We start from the raw sequence: 18,944 nt of genomic DNA, 5'->3' as shown, positions 1-18,944 counted from the left end.
ACAAAGAAGTTACTGAGAATTCATGTGTCTAGCTGTAGATGAAGAAATCCCGTTTCCAACGAAGGCGTCAAACAGGTCTAAATATCCCCTTGCAGACTTAACAAACAGAGTGTTTCCAAACTGCTCTATGAAAAGAAAGGTTGAACTCTGTGAGTGGAACGCACACAACACAAAGTAGTTTCTGAGAATGGTTCTGTCTAGTTTTTATACAAAGATATTTCCCTTTCTAAGATTGGCCTGAAATCGCTTGAAATCTCCACTTGCAAATTCCACAAAAAGAGTGTTTGCAAACTGCTCTGTCTAAAGGAAGGTTCAACTCTGGCAGTTGAACAGACAAAACACAAAGAAGTTACTGGGAATTCATCTGTCTAGCATTATCCTGAGAAATCCCGTTTCCAACGAAGACCTCAAAGTGGTCCAAATATCCTCTTGCAAACTTAACAAACAGAGTGTTTCCCAACTGCTCTATGAAAAGAAAGGTGAAACTCTGTGAGTTGAACACACACATCACACAGTAGTTTCTGAGAATGATTCTGTCTAGTTTTTAAACGAGGATATTTCCTTTACTACAATTGGCCTCAAATCGCTTGAAATCTCCACTTGTAAAATCCACAAAAAGAGTGTTTCAAATCTGCTCTGTCTAAAGAAAGGTTCAACTCTGTGAGTTGAATACACACAACACAAAGAAGTTACTGAGAATTCATGTGTCTAGCTGTAGATGAAGAAATCCCGTTTCCAACGAAGGCGTCAAAGAGGTCTAAATATCCCCTTGCAGACTTAAGAAACAGAGTGTTTCCAAACTGCTCTATGAAAAGAAAGGTTGAACTCTGTGAGTGGAACGCACACAACACAAAGTAGTTTCTGAGAATGATTCTGTCTAGTTTTTATACAAAGAGATTTCCCTTTCTAAGATTGGCCTGAAATCGCTTGAAATCTCCACTTGCAAATTCCACAAAAAGAGTGTTTGCAAACTGCTCTGTCTAAAGGAAGGTTCAACTCTGTGAGTTGAATAGACACAACACAAAGAAGTTACTGGGAATTCATCTGTCTAGCCTTATCCTGAGAAATCCCGTTTCCAACGAAGGCCTCAAAGTGGTCCAAATATCCTCTTGCAAACTTAACAAACAGAGTGTTTCCAAACTACTCTATGAAAAGAAAGGTGAAACTCTGTGAGTTGAACGCACACATCACAAAGTAGTTTCTGAGAATGATTTTGTCTACTTTTTAAACGAGGATACTTCCTTTACTACAATTGGCCTCAAATCGCTTGAAATCTCTACTTGTAAAATCCACAAAAAGAGTGTTTCAAATCTGCTCTGCTGAAGAAAGGTTCAACTCTGTGAGTTGAATACACACAACACAAAGAAGTTACTGAGAATTCATGTGTCTAGCTGTAGATGAAGAAATCCCGTTTCCAACGAAGGCGTCAAAGAGGTCTAAATATCCCCTTGCAGACTTAACAAACAGAGTGTTTCCAAACTGCTCTATGAAAAGAAAGGTTAAACTCTGTGAGTGGAACGCACACAACACAAAGTAGTTTCTGAGAATGATTCTGTCTAGTTTTTATACAAAGATATTTCCCTTTCTAAGATTGGCCTGAAATCGCTTGAAATCTCCACTTGCAAATTCCACAAAAACAGTGTTTGCAAACTGCTCTGTCTAAAGGAAGGTTCAACTCTGTGAGTTGAATAGACACAACACAAAGAAGTTACTGGGAATTCATCTGTCTAGCATTATACTGAGAAATCCCGTTTCCAACGAAGGCCTCAAAGTGGTCCAAATATCCTCTTGCAAACTTAACAAACAGAGTGTTTCCAAACTGCTCTATGAAAAGAAAGGTGAAACTCTGTGAGTTGAACGCACACATCACACAGTAGTTTCTGAGAATGATTCTGTCTAGTTTTTAAACGAGGATATTTCCTTTACTACAATTGGCCTCAAATCGCTTGAAATCTCCACTTGTAAAATCCACAAAAAGAGTGTTTCAAATCTGCTCTGTCTAAAGAAAGGTTCAACTCTGTGAGTTGAATACACACAACACAAAGAAGTTACTGAGAATTCATGTGTCTAGCTGTAGATGAAGAAATCCCGTTTCCAACGAAGGCGTCAAAGAGGTCTAAATATCCCCTTGCAGACTTAACAAACAGAGTGTTTCCAAACTGCTCTATGAAAAGAAAGGTTGAACTCTGTGAGTGGAACGCACACAACACAAAGTAGTTTCTGAGAATGGTTCTGTCTAGTTTTTATACAAAGATATTTCCCTTTCTAAGATTGGCCTGAAATCGCTTGAAATCTCCACTTGCAAATTCCACAAAAAGAGTGTTTGCAAACTGCTCTGTCTAAAGGAAGGTTCAACTCTGGCAGTTGAACAGACACAACACAAAGAAGTTACTGGGAATTCATCTGTCTAGCATTATCCTGAGAAATCCCGTTTCCAACGAAGGCCTCAAAGTGGTCCAAATATCCTCTTGCAAACTTAACAAACAGAGTGTTTCCCAACTGCTCTATGAAAAGAAAGGTGAAACTCTGTGAGTTGAACGCACACATCACACAGTAGTTTCTGAGAATGATTCTGTCTAGTTTTTAAACGAGGATATTTCCTTTACTACAATTGGCCTCAAATCGCTTGAAATCTCCACTTGTAAAATCCACAAAAAGAGTGTTTCAAATCTGCTCTGTCTAAAGAAAGGTTCAACTCTGTGAGTTGAATACACACAACACAAAGAAGTTACTGAGAATTCATGTGTCTAGCTGTAGATGAAGAAATCCCGTTTCCAACGAAGGCGTCAAAGAGGTCTAAATATCCCCTTGCAGACTTAACAAACAGAGTGTTTCCAAACTGCTCTATGAAAAGAAAGGTTAAACTCTGTGAGTGGAACGCACACAACACAAAGTAGTTTCTGAGAATGATTCTGTCTAGTTTTTATACAAAGATATTTCCCTTTCTAAGATTGGCCTGAAATCGCTTGAAATCTCCACTTGCAAATTCCACAAAAACAGTGTTTGCAAACTGCTGTGTCTAAAGGAAGGTTCAACTCTGGGAGTTGAATAGACACAACACAAAGAAGTTACTGGGAATTCATCTGTCTAGCATTATACTGAGTAATCCCGTTTCCAACGAAGGCCTCAAAGTGGTCCAAATATCCTCTTGCAAACTTAAGAAACAGAGTGTTTCCCAACTGCTCTATGAAAAGAAAGGTGAAACTCTGTGAGTTGAACGCACACATCACAAAGTAGTTTCTGAGAATGATTCTGTCTAGTTTTGAAACGAGGATATTTCCTTTACTACAATTGGCCTCAAATCGCTTGAAATCTCCACTTGTAAAATCCACAAAAAGAGTGTTTCAAATCTGCTCTGTCTAAAGAAAGGTTCAACTCTGTGAGTTGAATACACACAACACAAAGAAGTTACTGAGAATTCATGTGTCTAGCTGTAGATGAAGAAATCCCGTTTCCAACGAAGGCGTCAAAGAGGTCTAAATATCCCCTTGCAGACTTAAGAAACAGAGTGTTTCCAAACTGCTCTATGAAAAGAAAGGTTGAACTCTGTGAGTGGAACGCACACAACACAAAGTAGTTTCTGAGAATGATTCTGTCTAGTTTTTATACAAAGAGATTTCCCTTTCTAAGATTGGCCTGAAATCGCTTGAAATCTCCACTTGCAAATTCCACAAAAAGAGTGTTTGCAAACTGCTCTGTCTAAAGGAAGGTTCAACTCTGTGAGTTGAATAGACACAACACAAAGAAGTTACTGGGAATTCATCTGTCTAGCATTATACTGAGAAATCCCGTTTCCAACGAAGGCCTCAAAGTGGTCCAAATATCCTCTTGCAAACTTAACAAACAGAGTGTTTCCAAACTGCTCTATGAAAAGAAAGGTGAAACTCTGTGAGTTGAACGCACACATCACACAGTAGTTTCTGAGAATGATTCTGTCTAGTTTTTAAACGAGGATATTTCCTTTACTACAATTGGCCTCAAATCGCTTGAAATCTCCACTTGTAAAATCCACAAAAAGAGTGTTTCAAATCTGCTCTGTCTAAAGAAAGGTTCAACTCTGTGAGTTGAATACACACAACACAAAGAAGTTACTGAGAATTCATGTGTCTAGCTGTAGATGAAGAAATCCCGTTTCCAACGAAGGCGTCAAACAGGTCTAAATATCCCCTTGCAGACTTAACAAACAGAGTGTTTCCAAACTGCTCTATGAAAAGAAAGGTTGAACTCTGTGAGTGGAACGCACACAACACAAAGTAGTTTCTGAGAATGGTTCTGTCTAGTTTTTATACAAAGATATTTCCCTTTCTAAGATTGGCCTGAAATCGCTTGAAATCTCCACTTGCAAATTCCACAAAAAGAGTGTTTGCAAACTGCTCTGTCTAAAGGAAGGTTCAACTCTGGCAGTTGAACAGACAAAACACAAAGAAGTTACTGGGAATTCATCTGTCTAGCATTATCCTGAGAAATCCCGTTTCCAACGAAGACCTCAAAGTGGTCCAAATATCCTCTTGCAAACTTAACAAACAGAGTGTTTCCCAACTGCTCTATGAAAAGAAAGGTGAAACTCTGTGAGTTGAACACACACATCACACAGTAGTTTCTGAGAATGATTCTGTCTAGTTTTTAAACGAGGATATTTCCTTTACTACAATTGGCCTCAAATCGCTTGAAATCTCCACTTGTAAAATCCACAAAAAGAGTGTTTCAAATCTGCTCTGTCTAAAGAAAGGTTCAACTCTGTGAGTTGAATACACACAACACAAAGAAGTTACTGAGAATTCATGTGTCTAGCTGTAGATGAAGAAATCCCGTTTCCAACGAAGGCGTCAAAGAGGTCTAAATATCCCCTTGCAGACTTAAGAAACAGAGTGTTTCCAAACTGCTCTATGAAAAGAAAGGTTGAACTCTGTGAGTGGAACGCACACAACACAAAGTAGTTTCTGAGAATGATTCTGTCTAGTTTTTATACAAAGAGATTTCCGTTTCTAAGATTGGCCTGAAATCGCTTGAAATCTCCACTTGCAAATTCCACAAAAAGAGTGTTTGCAAACTGCTCTGTCTAAAGGAAGGTTCAACTCTGTGAGTTGAATAGACACAACACAAAGAAGTTACTGGGAATTCATCTGTCTAGCCTTATCCTGAGAAATCCCGTTTCCAACGAAGGCCTCAAAGTGGTCCAAATATCCTCTTGCAAACTTAACAAACAGAGTGTTTCCAAACTACTCTATGAAAAGAAAGGTGAAACTCTGTGAGTTGAACGCACACATCACAAAGTAGTTTCTGAGAATGATTTTGTCTACTTTTTAAACGAGGATACTTCCTTTACTACAATTGGCCTCAAATCGCTTGAAATCTCTACTTGTAAAATCCACAAAAAGAGTGTTTCAAATCTGCTCTGCTGAAGAAAGGTTCAACTCTGTGAGTTGAATACACACAACACAAAGAAGTTACTGAGAATTCATGTGTCTAGCTGTAGATGAAGAAATCCCGTTTCCAACGAAGGCGTCAAAGAGGTCTAAATATCCCCTTGCAGACTTAACAAACAGAGTGTTTCCAAACTGCTCTATGAAAAGAAAGGTTAAACTCTGTGAGTGGAACGCACACAACACAAAGTAGTTTCTGAGAATGATTCTGTCTAGTTTTTATACAAAGATATTTCCCTTTCTAAGATTGGCCTGAAATCGCTTGAAATCTCCACTTGCAAATTCCACAAAAACAGTGTTTGCAAACTGCTCTGTCTAAAGGAAGGTTCAACTCTGTGAGTTGAATAGACACAACACAAAGAAGTTACTGGGAATTCATCTGTCTAGCATTATACTGAGAAATCCCGTTTCCAACGAAGGCCTCAAAGTGGTCCAAATATCCTCTTGCAAACTTAACAAACAGAGTGTTTCCAAACTGCTCTATGAAAAGAAAGGTGAAACTCTGTGAGTTGAACGCACACATCACACAGTAGTTTCTGAGAATGATTCTGTCTAGTTTTTAAACGAGGATATTTCCTTTACTACAATTGGCCTCAAATCGCTTGAAATCTCCACTTGTAAAATCCACAAAAAGAGTGTTTCAAATCTGCTCTGTCTAAAGAAAGGTTCAACTCTGTGAGTTGAATACACACAACACAAAGAAGTTACTGAGAATTCATGTGTCTAGCTGTAGATGAAGAAATCCCGTTTCCAACGAAGGCGTCAAAGAGGTCTAAATATCCCCTTGCAGACTTAACAAACAGAGTGTTTCCAAACTGCTCTATGAAAAGAAAGGTTGAACTCTGTGAGTGGAACGCACACAACACAAAGTAGTTTCTGAGAATGGTTCTGTCTAGTTTTTATACAAAGATATTTCCCTTTCTAAGATTGGCCTGAAATCGCTTGAAATCTCCACTTGCAAATTCCACAAAAAGAGTGTTTGCAAACTGCTCTGTCTAAAGGAAGGTTCAACTCTGGCAGTTGAACAGACACAACACAAAGAAGTTACTGGGAATTCATCTGTCTAGCATCATCCTGAGAAATCCCGTTTCCAACGAAGGCCTCAAAGTGGTCCAAATATCCTCTTGCAAACTTAACAAACAGAGTGTTTCCCAACTGCTCTATGAAAGGAAAGGTGAAACTCTGTGAGTTGAACGCACACATCACACAGTAGTTTCTGAGAATGATTCTGTCTAGTTTTTAAACGAGGATATTTCCTTTACTACAATTGGCCTCAAATCGCTTGAAATCTCCACTTGTAAAATCCACAAAAAGAGTGTTTCAAATCTGCTCTGTCTAAAGAAAGGTTCAACTCTGTGAGTTGAATACACACAACACAAAGAAGTTACTGAGAATTCATGTGTCTAGCTGTAGATGAAGAAATCCCGTTTCCAACGAAGGCGTCAAAGAGGTCTAAATATCCCCTTGCAGACTTAACAAACAGAGTGTTTCCAAACTGCTCTATGAAAAGAAAGGTTAAACTCTGTGAGTGGAACGCACACAACACAAAGTAGTTTCTGAGAATGATTCTGTCTAGTTTTTATACAAAGATATTTCCCTTTCTAAGATTGGCCTGAAATCGCTTGAAATCTCCACTTGCAAATTCCACAAAAACAGTGTTTGCAAACTGCTGTGTCTAAAGGAAGGTTCAACTCTGGGAGTTGAATAGACACAACACAAAGAAGTTACTGGGAATTCATCTGTCTAGCATTATACTGAGTAATCCCGTTTCCAACGAAGGCCTCAAAGTGGTCCAAATATCCTCTTGCAAACTTAAGAAACAGAGTGTTTCCCAACTGCTCTATGAAAAGAAAGGTGAAACTCTGTGAGTTGAACGCACACATCACAAAGTAGTTTCTGAGAATGATTCTGTCTAGTTTTGAAACGAGGATATTTCCTTTACTACAATTGGCCTCAAATCGCTTGAAATCTCCACTTGTAAAATCCACAAAAAGAGTGTTTCAAATCTGCTCTGTCTAAAGAAAGGTTCAACTCTGTGAGTTGAATACACACAACACAAAGAAGTTACTGAGAATTCATGTGTCTAGCTGTAGATGAAGAAATCCCGTTTCCAACGAAGGCGTCAAAGAGGTCTAAATATCCCCTTGCAGACTTAAGAAACAGAGTGTTTCCAAACTGCTCTATGAAAAGAAAGGTTGAACTCTGTGAGTGGAACGCACACAACACAAAGTAGTTTCTGAGAATGATTCTGTCTAGTTTTTATACAAAGAGATTTCCCTTTCTAAGATTGGCCTGAAATCGCTTGAAATCTCCACTTGCAAATTCCACAAAAAGAGTGTTTGCAAACTGCTCTGTCTAAAGGAAGGTTCAACTCTGTGAGTTGAATAGACACAACACAAAGAAGTTACTGGGAATTCATCTGTCTAGCATTATACTGAGAAATCCCGTTTCCAACGAAGGCCTCAAAGTGGTCCAAATATCCTCTTGCAAACTTAACAAACAGAGTGTTTCCAAACTGCTCTATGAAAAGAAAGGTGAAACTCTGTGAGTTGAACGCACACATCACACAGTAGTTTCTGAGAATGATTCTGTCTAGTTTTTAAACGAGGATATTTCCTTTACTACAATTGGCCTCAAATCGCTTGAAATCTCCACTTGTAAAATCCACAAAAAGAGTGTTTCAAATCTGCTCTGTCTAAAGAAAGGTTCAACTCTGTGAGTTGAATACACACAACACAAAGAAGTTACTGAGAATTCATGTGTCTAGCTGTAGATGAAGAAATCCCGTTTCCAACGAAGGCGTCAAACAGGTCTAAATATCCCCTTGCAGACTTAACAAACAGAGTGTTTCCAAACTGCTCTATGAAAAGAAAGGTTGAACTCTGTGAGTGGAACGCACACAACACAAAGTAGTTTCTGAGAATGGTTCTGTCTAGTTTTTATACAAAGATATTTCCCTTTCTAAGATTGGCCTGAAATCGCTTGAAATCTCCACTTGCAAATTCCACAAAAAGAGTGTTTGCAAACTGCTCTGTCTAAAGGAAGGTTCAACTCTGGCAGTTGAACAGACAAAACACAAAGAAGTTACTGGGAATTCATCTGTCTAGCATTATCCTGAGAAATCCCGTTTCCAACGAAGACCTCAAAGTGGTCCAAATATCCTCTTGCAAACTTAACAAACAGAGTGTTTCCCAACTGCTCTATGAAAAGAAAGGTGAAACTCTGTGAGTTGAACACACACATCACACAGTAGTTTCTGAGAATGATTCTGTCTAGTTTTTAAACGAGGATATTTCCTTTACTACAATTGGCCTCAAATCGCTTGAAATCTCCACTTGTAAAATCCACAAAAAGAGTGTTTCAAATCTGCTCTGTCTAAAGAAAGGTTCAACTCTGTGAGTTGAATACACACAACACAAAGAAGTTACTGAGAATTCATGTGTCTAGCTGTAGATGAAGAAATCCCGTTTCCAACGAAGGCGTCAAAGAGGTCTAAATATCCCCTTGCAGACTTAAGAAACAGAGTGTTTCCAAACTGCTCTATGAAAAGAAAGGTTGAACTCTGTGAGTGGAACGCACACAACACAAAGTAGTTTCTGAGAATGATTCTGTCTAGTTTTTATACAAAGAGATTTCCGTTTCTAAGATTGGCCTGAAATCGCTTGAAATCTCCACTTGCAAATTCCACAAAAAGAGTGTTTGCAAACTGCTCTGTCTAAAGGAAGGTTCAACTCTGTGAGTTGAATAGACACAACACAAAGAAGTTACTGGGAATTCATCTGTCTAGCCTTATCCTGAGAAATCCCGTTTCCAACGAAGGCCTCAAAGTGGTCCAAATATCCTCTTGCAAACTTAACAAACAGAGTGTTTCCAAACTACTCTATGAAAAGAAAGGTGAAACTCTGTGAGTTGAACGCACACATCACAAAGTAGTTTCTGAGAATGATTTTGTCTACTTTTTAAACGAGGATACTTCCTTTACTACAATTGGCCTCAAATCGCTTGAAATCTCTACTTGTAAAATCCACAAAAAGAGTGTTTCAAATCTGCTCTGCTGAAGAAAGGTTCAACTCTGTGAGTTGAATACACACAACACAAAGAAGTTACTGAGAATTCATGTGTCTAGCTGTAGATGAAGAAATCCCGTTTCCAACGAAGGCGTCAAAGAGGTCTAAATATCCCCTTGCAGACTTAACAAACAGAGTGTTTCCAAACTGCTCTATGAAAAGAAAGGTTAAACTCTGTGAGTGGAACGCACACAACACAAAGTAGTTTCTGAGAATGATTCTGTCTAGTTTTTATACAAAGATATTTCCCTTTCTAAGATTGGCCTGAAATCGCTTGAAATCTCCACTTGCAAATTCCACAAAAACAGTGTTTGCAAACTGCTCTGTCTAAAGGAAGGTTCAACTCTGTGAGTTGAATAGACACAACACAAAGAAGTTACTGGGAATTCATCTGTCTAGCATTATACTGAGAAATCCCGTTTCCAACGAAGGCCTCAAAGTGGTCCAAATATCCTCTTGCAAACTTAACAAACAGAGTGTTTCCAAACTGCTCTATGAAAAGAAAGGTGAAACTCTGTGAGTTGAACGCACACATCACACAGTAGTTTCTGAGAATGATTCTGTCTAGTTTTTAAACGAGGATATTTCCTTTACTACAATTGGCCTCAAATCGCTTGAAATCTCCACTTGTAAAATCCACAAAAAGAGTGTTTCAAATCTGCTCTGTCTAAAGAAAGGTTCAACTCTGTGAGTTGAATACACACAACACAAAGAAGTTACTGAGAATTCATGTGTCTAGCTGTAGATGAAGAAATCCCGTTTCCAACGAAGGCGTCAAAGAGGTCTAAATATCCCCTTGCAGACTTAACAAACAGAGTGTTTCCAAACTGCTCTATGAAAAGAAAGGTTGAACTCTGTGAGTGGAACGCACACAACACAAAGTAGTTTCTGAGAATGGTTCTGTCTAGTTTTTATACAAAGATATTTCCCTTTCTAAGATTGGCCTGAAATCGCTTGAAATCTCCACTTGCAAATTCCACAAAAAGAGTGTTTGCAAACTGCTCTGTCTAAAGGAAGGTTCAACTCTGGCAGTTGAACAGACACAACACAAAGAAGTTACTGGGAATTCATCTGTCTAGCATTATCCTGAGAAATCCCGTTTCCAACGAAGGCCTCAAAGTGGTCCAAATATCCTCTTGCAAACTTAACAAACAGAGTGTTTCCCAACTGCTCTATGAAAAGAAAGGTGAAACTCTGTGAGTTGAACGCACACATCACACAGTAGTTTCTGAGAATGATTCTGTCTAGTTTTTAAACGAGGATATTTCCTTTACTACAATTGGCCTCAAATCGCTTGAAATCTCCACTTGTAAAATCCACAAAAAGAGTGTTTCAAATCTGCTCTGTCTAAAGAAAGGTTCAACTCTGTGAGTTGAATACACACAACACAAAGAAGTTACTGAGAATTCATGTGTCTAGCTGTAGATGAAGAAATCCCGTTTCCAACGAAGGCGTCAAAGAGGTCTAAATATCCCCTTGCAGACTTAACAAACAGAGTGTTTCCAAACTGCTCTATGAAAAGAAAGGTTAAACTCTGTGAGTGGAACGCACACAACACAAAGTAGTTTCTGAGAATGATTCTGTCTAGTTTTTATACAAAGATATTTCCCTTTCTAAGATTGGCCTGAAATCGCTTGAAATCTCCACTTGCAAATTCCACAAAAACAGTGTTTGCAAACTGCTGTGTCTAAAGGAAGGTTCAACTCTGGGAGTTGAATAGACACAACACAAAGAAGTTACTGGGAATTCATCTGTCTAGCATTATACTGAGTAATCCCGTTTCCAACGAAGGCCTCAAAGTGGTCCAAATATCCTCTTGCAAACTTAAGAAACAGAGTGTTTCCCAACTGCTCTATGAAAAGAAAGGTGAAACTCTGTGAGTTGAACGCACACATCACAAAGTAGTTTCTGAGAATGATTCTGTCTAGTTTTGAAACGAGGATATTTCCTTTACTACAATTGGCCTCAAATCGCTTGAAATCTCCACTTGTAAAATCCACAAAAAGAGTGTTTCAAATCTGCTCTGTCTAAAGAAAGGTTCAACTCTGTGAGTTGAATACACACAACACAAAGAAGTTACTGAGAATTCATGTGTCTAGCTGTAGATGAAGAAATCCCGTTTCCAACGAAGGCGTCAAAGAGGTCTAAATATCCCCTTGCAGACTTAAGAAACAGAGTGTTTCCAAACTGCTCTATGAAAAGAAAGGTTGAACTCTGTGAGTGGAACGCACACAACACAAAGTAGTTTCTGAGAATGATTCTGTCTAGTTTTTATACAAAGAGATTTCCCTTTCTAAGATTGGCCTGAAATCGCTTGAAATCTCCACTTGCAAATTCCACAAAAAGAGTGTTTGCAAACTGCTCTGTCTAAAGGAAGGTTCAACTCTGTGAGTTGAATAGACACAACACAAAGAAGTTACTGGGAATTCATCTGTCTAGCATTATACTGAGAAATCCCGTTTCCAACGAAGGCCTCAAAGTGGTCCAAATATCCTCTTGCAAACTTAACAAACAGAGTGTTTCCAAACTGCTCTATGAAAAGAAAGGTGAAACTCTGTGAGTTGAACGCACACATCACACAGTAGTTTCTGAGAATGATTCTGTCTAGTTTTTAAACGAGGATATTTCCTTTACTACAATTGGCCTCAAATCGCTTGAAATCTCCACTTGTAAAATCCACAAAAAGAGTGTTTCAAATCTGCTCTGTCTAAAGAAAGGTTCAACTCTGTGAGTTGAATACACACAACACAAAGAAGTTACTGAGAATTCATGTGTCTAGCTGTAGATGAAGAAATCCCGTTTCCAACGAAGGCGTCAAACAGGTCTAAATATCCCCTTGCAGACTTAACAAACAGAGTGTTTCCAAACTGCTCTATGAAAAGAAAGGTTGAACTCTGTGAGTGGAACGCACACAACACAAAGTAGTTTCTGAGAATGGTTCTGTCTAGTTTTTATACAAAGATATTTCCCTTTCTAAGATTGGCCTGAAATCGCTTGAAATCTCCACTTGCAAATTCCACAAAAAGAGTGTTTGCAAACTGCTCTGTCTAAAGGAAGGTTCAACTCTGGCAGTTGAACAGACAAAACACAAAGAAGTTACTGGGAATTCATCTGTCTAGCATTATCCTGAGAAATCCCGTTTCCAACGAAGACCTCAAAGTGGTCCAAATATCCTCTTGCAAACTTAACAAACAGAGTGTTTCCCAACTGCTCTATGAAAAGAAAGGTGAAACTCTGTGAGTTGAACACACACATCACACAGTAGTTTCTGAGAATGATTCTGTCTAGTTTTTAAACGAGGATATTTCCTTTACTACAATTGGCCTCAAATCGCTTGAAATCTCCACTTGTAAAATCCACAAAAAGAGTGTTTCAAATCTGCTCTGTCTAAAGAAAGGTTCAACTCTGTGAGTTGAATACACACAACACAAAGAAGTTACTGAGAATTCATGTGTCTAGCTGTAGATGAAGAAATCCCGTTTCCAACGAAGGCGTCAAAGAGGTCTAAATATCCCCTTGCAGACTTAACAAACAGAGTGTTGCCAAACTGCTCTATGAAAAGAAAGGTGAAACTCTGTGAGTTAAACGCACACATCACAAAGTAGTTTCTGAGAATGATTTTGTCTACTTTTTAAACGAGGATACTTCCTTTACTACAATTGGCCTCAAATCGCTTGAAATCTCTACTTGTAAAATCCACAAAAAGAGTGTTTCAAATCTGCTCTGCTGAAGAAAGGTTCAACTCTGTGAGTTGAATACACACAACACAAAGAAGTTACTGAGAATTCATGTGTCTAGCTGTAGATGAAGAAATCCCGTTTCCAACGAAGGCGTCAAAGAGGTCTAAATATCCCCTTGCAGACTTAACAAACAGAGTGTTTCCAAACTGCTCTATGAAAAGAAAGGTTAAACTCTGTGAGTGGAACGCACACAACACAAAGTAGTTTCTGAGAATGATTCTGTCTAGTTTTTATACAAAGATATTTCCCTTTCTAAGATTGGCCTGAAATCGCTTGAAATCTCCACTTGCAAATTCCACAAAAACAGTGTTTGCAAACTGCTCTGTCTAAAGGAACGTTCAAATCTGGGAGTTGAATAGACACAACACAAAGAAGTTACTGGGAATTCATCTGTCTAGCATTATACTGAGAAATCCCGTTTCCAACGAAGGCCTCAAAGTGGTCCAAATATCCTCTTGCAAACTTAACAAAGAGAGTGTTTCCAAACTGCTCTATGAAAAGAAAGGTGAAACTCTGTGAGTTGAACGCACACATCACACAGTAGTTTCTGAGAATGATTCTGTCTAGTTTTTAAACGAGGATATTTCCTTTACTACAATTGGCCTCAAATCGCTTGAAATCTCCACTTGTAAAATCCACAAAAAGAGTGTTTCAAATCTGCTCTGTCTAAAGAAAGGTTCAACTCTGTGAGTTGAATACACACAACACAAAGAAGTTACTGAGAATTCATGTGTCTAACTGTAGATGAAGAAATCCCGTTTCCAACGAAGGCGTCAAAGAGGTCTAAATATCCCCTTGCAGACTTAACAAACAGAGTGTTTCCAAACTGCTCTATGAAAAGAAAGGTTGAACTCTGTGAGTGGAACGCTCACAACACAAAGTAGTTTCTGAGAATGGTTCTGTCTAGTTTTTATACAAAGATATTTCCCTTTCTAAGATTGGCCTGAAATCGCTTGAAATCTCCACTTGCAAATTCCACAAAAAGAGTGTTTGCAAACTGCTCTGTCTAAAGGAAGGTTCAACTCTGGCAGTTGAACAGACACAACACAAAGAAGTTACTGGGAATTCATCTGTCTAGCATTATCCTGAGAAATCCCGTTTCCAACGAAGGCCTCAAAGTGGTCCAAATATCCTCTTGCAAACTTAACAAACAGAGTGTTTCCCAACTGCTCTATGAAAAGAAAGGTGAAACTCTGTGAGTTGAACGCACACATCACACAGAAGTTTCTGAGAATGATTCTGTCTAGTTTTTAAACGAGGATATTTCCTTTACTACAATTGGCCTCAAATCGCTTGAAATCTCCACTTGTAAAATCCACAAAAAGAGTGTTTCAAATCTGCTCTGTCTAAAGAAAGGTTCAACTCTGTGAGTTGAATACACACAACACAAAGAAGTTACTGAGAATTCATGTGTCTAGCTGTAGATGAAGAAATCCCGTTTCCAACGAAGGCGTCAAAGAGGTCTAAATATCCCCTTGCAGACTTAACAAACAGAGTGTTTCCAAACTGCTCTATGAAAAGAAAGGTTAAACTCTGTGAGTGGAACGCACACAACACAAAGTAGTTTCTGAGAATGATTCTGTCTAGTTTTTATACAAAGATATTTCCCTTTCTAAGATTGGCCTGAAATCGCTTGAAATCTCCACTTGCAAATTCCACAAAAACAGTGTTTGCAAACTGCTCTGTCTAAAGGAAGGTTCAACTCTGGGAGTTGAATAGACACAACACAAAGAAGTTACTGGGAATTCATCTGTCTAGCATTATACTGAGTAATCCCGTTTCCAACGAAGGCCTCAAAGTGGTCCAAATATCCTCTTGCAAACTTAAGAAACAGAGTGTTTCCCAACTGCTCTATGAAAAGAAAGGTGAAACTCTGTGAGTTGAAAGCACACATCACAAAGTAGTTTCTGAGAATGATTCTGTCTAGTTTTGAAACGAGGATATTTCCTTTACTACAATTGGCCTCAAATCGCTTGAAATCTCCACTTGTAAAATCCACAAAAAGAGTGTTTCAAATCTGCTCTGTCTAAAGAAAGGTTCAACTCTGTGAGTTGAATACACACAACACAAAGAAGTTACTGAGAATTCATGTGTCTAGCTGTAGATGAAGAAATCCCGTTTCCAACGAAGGCGTCAAAGAGGTCTAAATATCCCCTTGCAGACTTAACAAACAGAGTGTTGCCAAACTGGTCTATGAAAAGAAAGGTTGAACTCTGTGAGTGGAACGCACACAACACAAAGTAGTTTCTGAGAATGATTCTGTCTAGTTTTTATACAAAGAGATTTCCCTTTCTAAGATTGGCCTGAAATCGCCTGAAATCTCCACTTGCAAATTCCACAAAAAGAGTGTTTGCAAACTGCTCTGTCTAAAGGAAGGTTCAACTCTGGGAGTTGAATAGACACAACACAAAGAAGTTACTGGGAATTCATCTGTCTAGCCTTATCCTGATAAATCCCGTTTCCAACGAAGGCCTCAAAGTGCTCCAAATATCCTCTTGCAAACTTAACAAACAGAGTGTTTCCAAACTACTCTATGAAAAGAAAGGTGAAACTCTGTGAGTTGAATGCACACATCACAAAGTAGTTTCTGAGAATGATTTTGTCTACTTTTTAAACGAGGATACTTCCTTTACTACAATTGGCCTCAAATCGCTTGAAATCTCTACTTGTAAAATCCACAAAAAGAGTGTTTCAAATCTGCTCTGCTGAAGAAAGGTTCAACTCTGTGAGTTGAATACACACAACACAAAGAAGTTATTGAGAATTCATGTGTCTAGCTGTAGATGAAGAAATCCCGTTTCCAACGAAGGCGTCAAAGAGGTCTAAATATCCCCTTGCAGACTTAACAAACAGAGTGTTTCCAAACTGCTCTATGAAAAGAAAGGTTAAACTCTGTGAGTGGAACGCACACAACACAAAGTAGTTTCTGAGAATGATTCTGTCTAGTTTTTATACAAAGAGATTTCCCTTTCTAAGATTGGCCTGAAATCGCTTGAAATCTCCACTTGCAAATTCCACAAAAACAGTGTTTGCAAACTGCTCTGTCTAAAGGAAGGTTCAACTCTGAGAGTTGAATAGACACAACACAAAGAAGTTACTGGGAATTCATCTGTCTAGCATTATACTGAGAAATCCCGTTTCCAACGAAGGCCTCAAAGTGGTCCAAATATCCTCTTGCAAACTTAACAAACAGAGTGTTTCCAAACTGCTCTATGAAAAGAAAGGTGAAACTCTGTGAGTTGAACGCACACATCACACAGTAGTTTCTGAGAATGATTCTGTCTAGTTTTTAAACGAGGATATTTCCTTTACTACAATTGGCCTCAAATCGCTTGAAATCTCCACTTGTAAAATCCACAAAAAGAGTGTTTCAAATCTGCTCTGTCTAAAGAAAGGTTCAACTCTGTGAGTTGAATACACACAACACAAAGAAGTTACTGAGAATTCATGTGTCTAGCTGTAGATGAAGAAATCCCGTTTCCAACGAAGGCGTCAAAGAGGTCTAAATATCCCCTTGCAGACTTAACAAACAGAGTGTTTCCAAACTGCTCTATGAAAAGAAAGGTTGAACTCTGTGAGTGGAACGCACACAACACAAAGTAGTTTCTGAGAATGGTTCTGTCTAGTTTTTATACAAAGATATTTCCCTTTCTAAGATTGGCCTGAAATCGCTTGAAATCTCCACTTGCAAATTCCACAAAAAGAGTGTTTGCAAACTGCTCTGTCTAAAGGAAGGTTCAACTCTGGCAGTTGAACAGACACAACACAAAGAAGTTACTGGGAATTCATCTGTCTAGCATTATCCTGAGAAATCCCGTTTCCAACGAAGGCCTCAAAGTGGTCCAAATATCCTCTTGCAAACTTAACAAACAGAGTGTTTCCCAACTGCTCTATGAAAAGAAAGGTGAAACTCTGTGAGTTGAACGCACACATCACACAGTAGTTTCTGAGAATGATTCTGTCTAGTTTTTAAACGAGGATATTTCCTTTACTACAATTGGCCTCAAATCGCTTGAAATCTCCACTTGTAAAATCCACAAAAAGAGTGTTTCAAATCTGCTCTGTCTAAAGAAAGGTTCAACTCTGTGAGTTGAATACACACAACACAAAGAAGTTACTGAGAATTCATGTGTCTAGCTGTAGATGAAGAAATCCCGTTTCCAACGAAGGCGTCAAAGAGGTCTAAATATCCCCTTGCAGACTTAACAAACAGAGTGTTTCCAAACTGCTCTATGAAAAGAAAGGTTAAACTCTGTGAGTGGAACGCACACAACACAAAGTAGTTTCTGAGAATGATTCTGTCTAGTTTTTATACAAAGATATTTCCCTTTCTAAGATTGGCCTGAAATCGCTTGAAATCTCCACTTGCAAATTCCACAAAAACAGTGTTTGCAAACTGCTGTGTCTAAAGGAAGGTTCAACTCTGGGAGTTGAATAGACACAACACAAAGAAGTTACTGGGAATTCATCTGTCTAGCATTATACTGAGTAATCCCGTTTCCAACGAAGGCCTCAAAGTGGTCCAAATATCCTCTTGCAAACTTAAGAAACAGAGTGTTTCCCAACTGCTCTATGAAAAGAAAGGTGAAACTCTGTGAGTTGAACGCACACATCACAAAGTAGTTTCTGAGAATGATTCTGTCTAGTTTTGAAACGAGGATATTTCCTTTACTACAATTGGCCTCAAATCGCTTGAAATCTCCACTTGTAAAATCCACAAAAAGAGTGTTTCAAATCTGCTCTGTCTAAAGAAAGGTTCAACTCTGTGAGTTGAATACACACAACACAAAGAAGTTACTGAGAATTCATGTGTCTAGCTGTAGATGAAGAAATCCCGTTTCCAACGAAGGCGTCAAAGAGGTCTAAATATCCCCTTGCAGACTTAAGAAACAGAGTGTTTCCAAACTGCTCTATGAAAAGAAAGGTTGAACTCTGTGAGTGGAACGCACACAACACAAAGTAGTTTCTGAGAATGATTCTGTCTAGTTTTTATACAAAGAGATTTCCCTTTCTAAGATTGGCCTGAAATCGCTTGAAATCTCCACTTGCAAATTCCACAAAAAGAGTGTTTGCAAACTGCTCTGTCTAAAGGAAGGTTCAACTCTGTGAGTTGAATAGACACAACACAAAGAAGTTACTGGGAATTCATCTGTCTAGCATTATACTGAGAAATCCCGTTTCCAACGAAGGCCTCAAAGTGGTCCAAATATCCTCTTGCAAACTTAACAAACAGAGTGTTTCCAAACTGCTCTATGAAAAGAAAGGTGAAACTCTGTGAGTTGAACGCACACATCACACAGTAGTTTCTGAGAATGATTCTGTCTAGTTTTTAAACGAGGATATTTCCTTTACTACAATTGGCCTCAAATCGCTTGAAATCTCCACTTGTAAAATCCACAAAAAGAGTGTTTCAAATCTGCTCTGTCTAAAGAAAGGTTCAACTCTGTGAGTTGAATACACACAACACAAAGAAGTTACTGAGAATTCATGTGTCTAGCTGTAGATGAAGAAATCCCGTTTCCAACGAAGGCGTCAAACAGGTCTAAATATCCCCTTGCAGACTTAACAAACAGAGTGTTTCCAAACTGCTCTATGAAAAGAAAGGTTGAACTCTGTGAGTGGAACGCACACAACACAAAGTAGTTTCTGAGAATGGTTCTGTCTAGTTTTTATACAAAGATATTTCCCTTTCTAAGATTGGCCTGAAATCGCTT

The sequence above is a fragment of the Pan troglodytes genome, chromosome 20 (assembly GCF_028858775.2).
Source record: "Pan troglodytes isolate AG18354 chromosome 20, NHGRI_mPanTro3-v2.0_pri, whole genome shotgun sequence".
Taxonomy (NCBI): Eukaryota; Metazoa; Chordata; class Mammalia; order Primates; family Hominidae; genus Pan; species Pan troglodytes.
The sequence above is the reverse complement of the archived record's forward strand: the minus strand, read 5'-3'. Positions refer to the sequence as shown.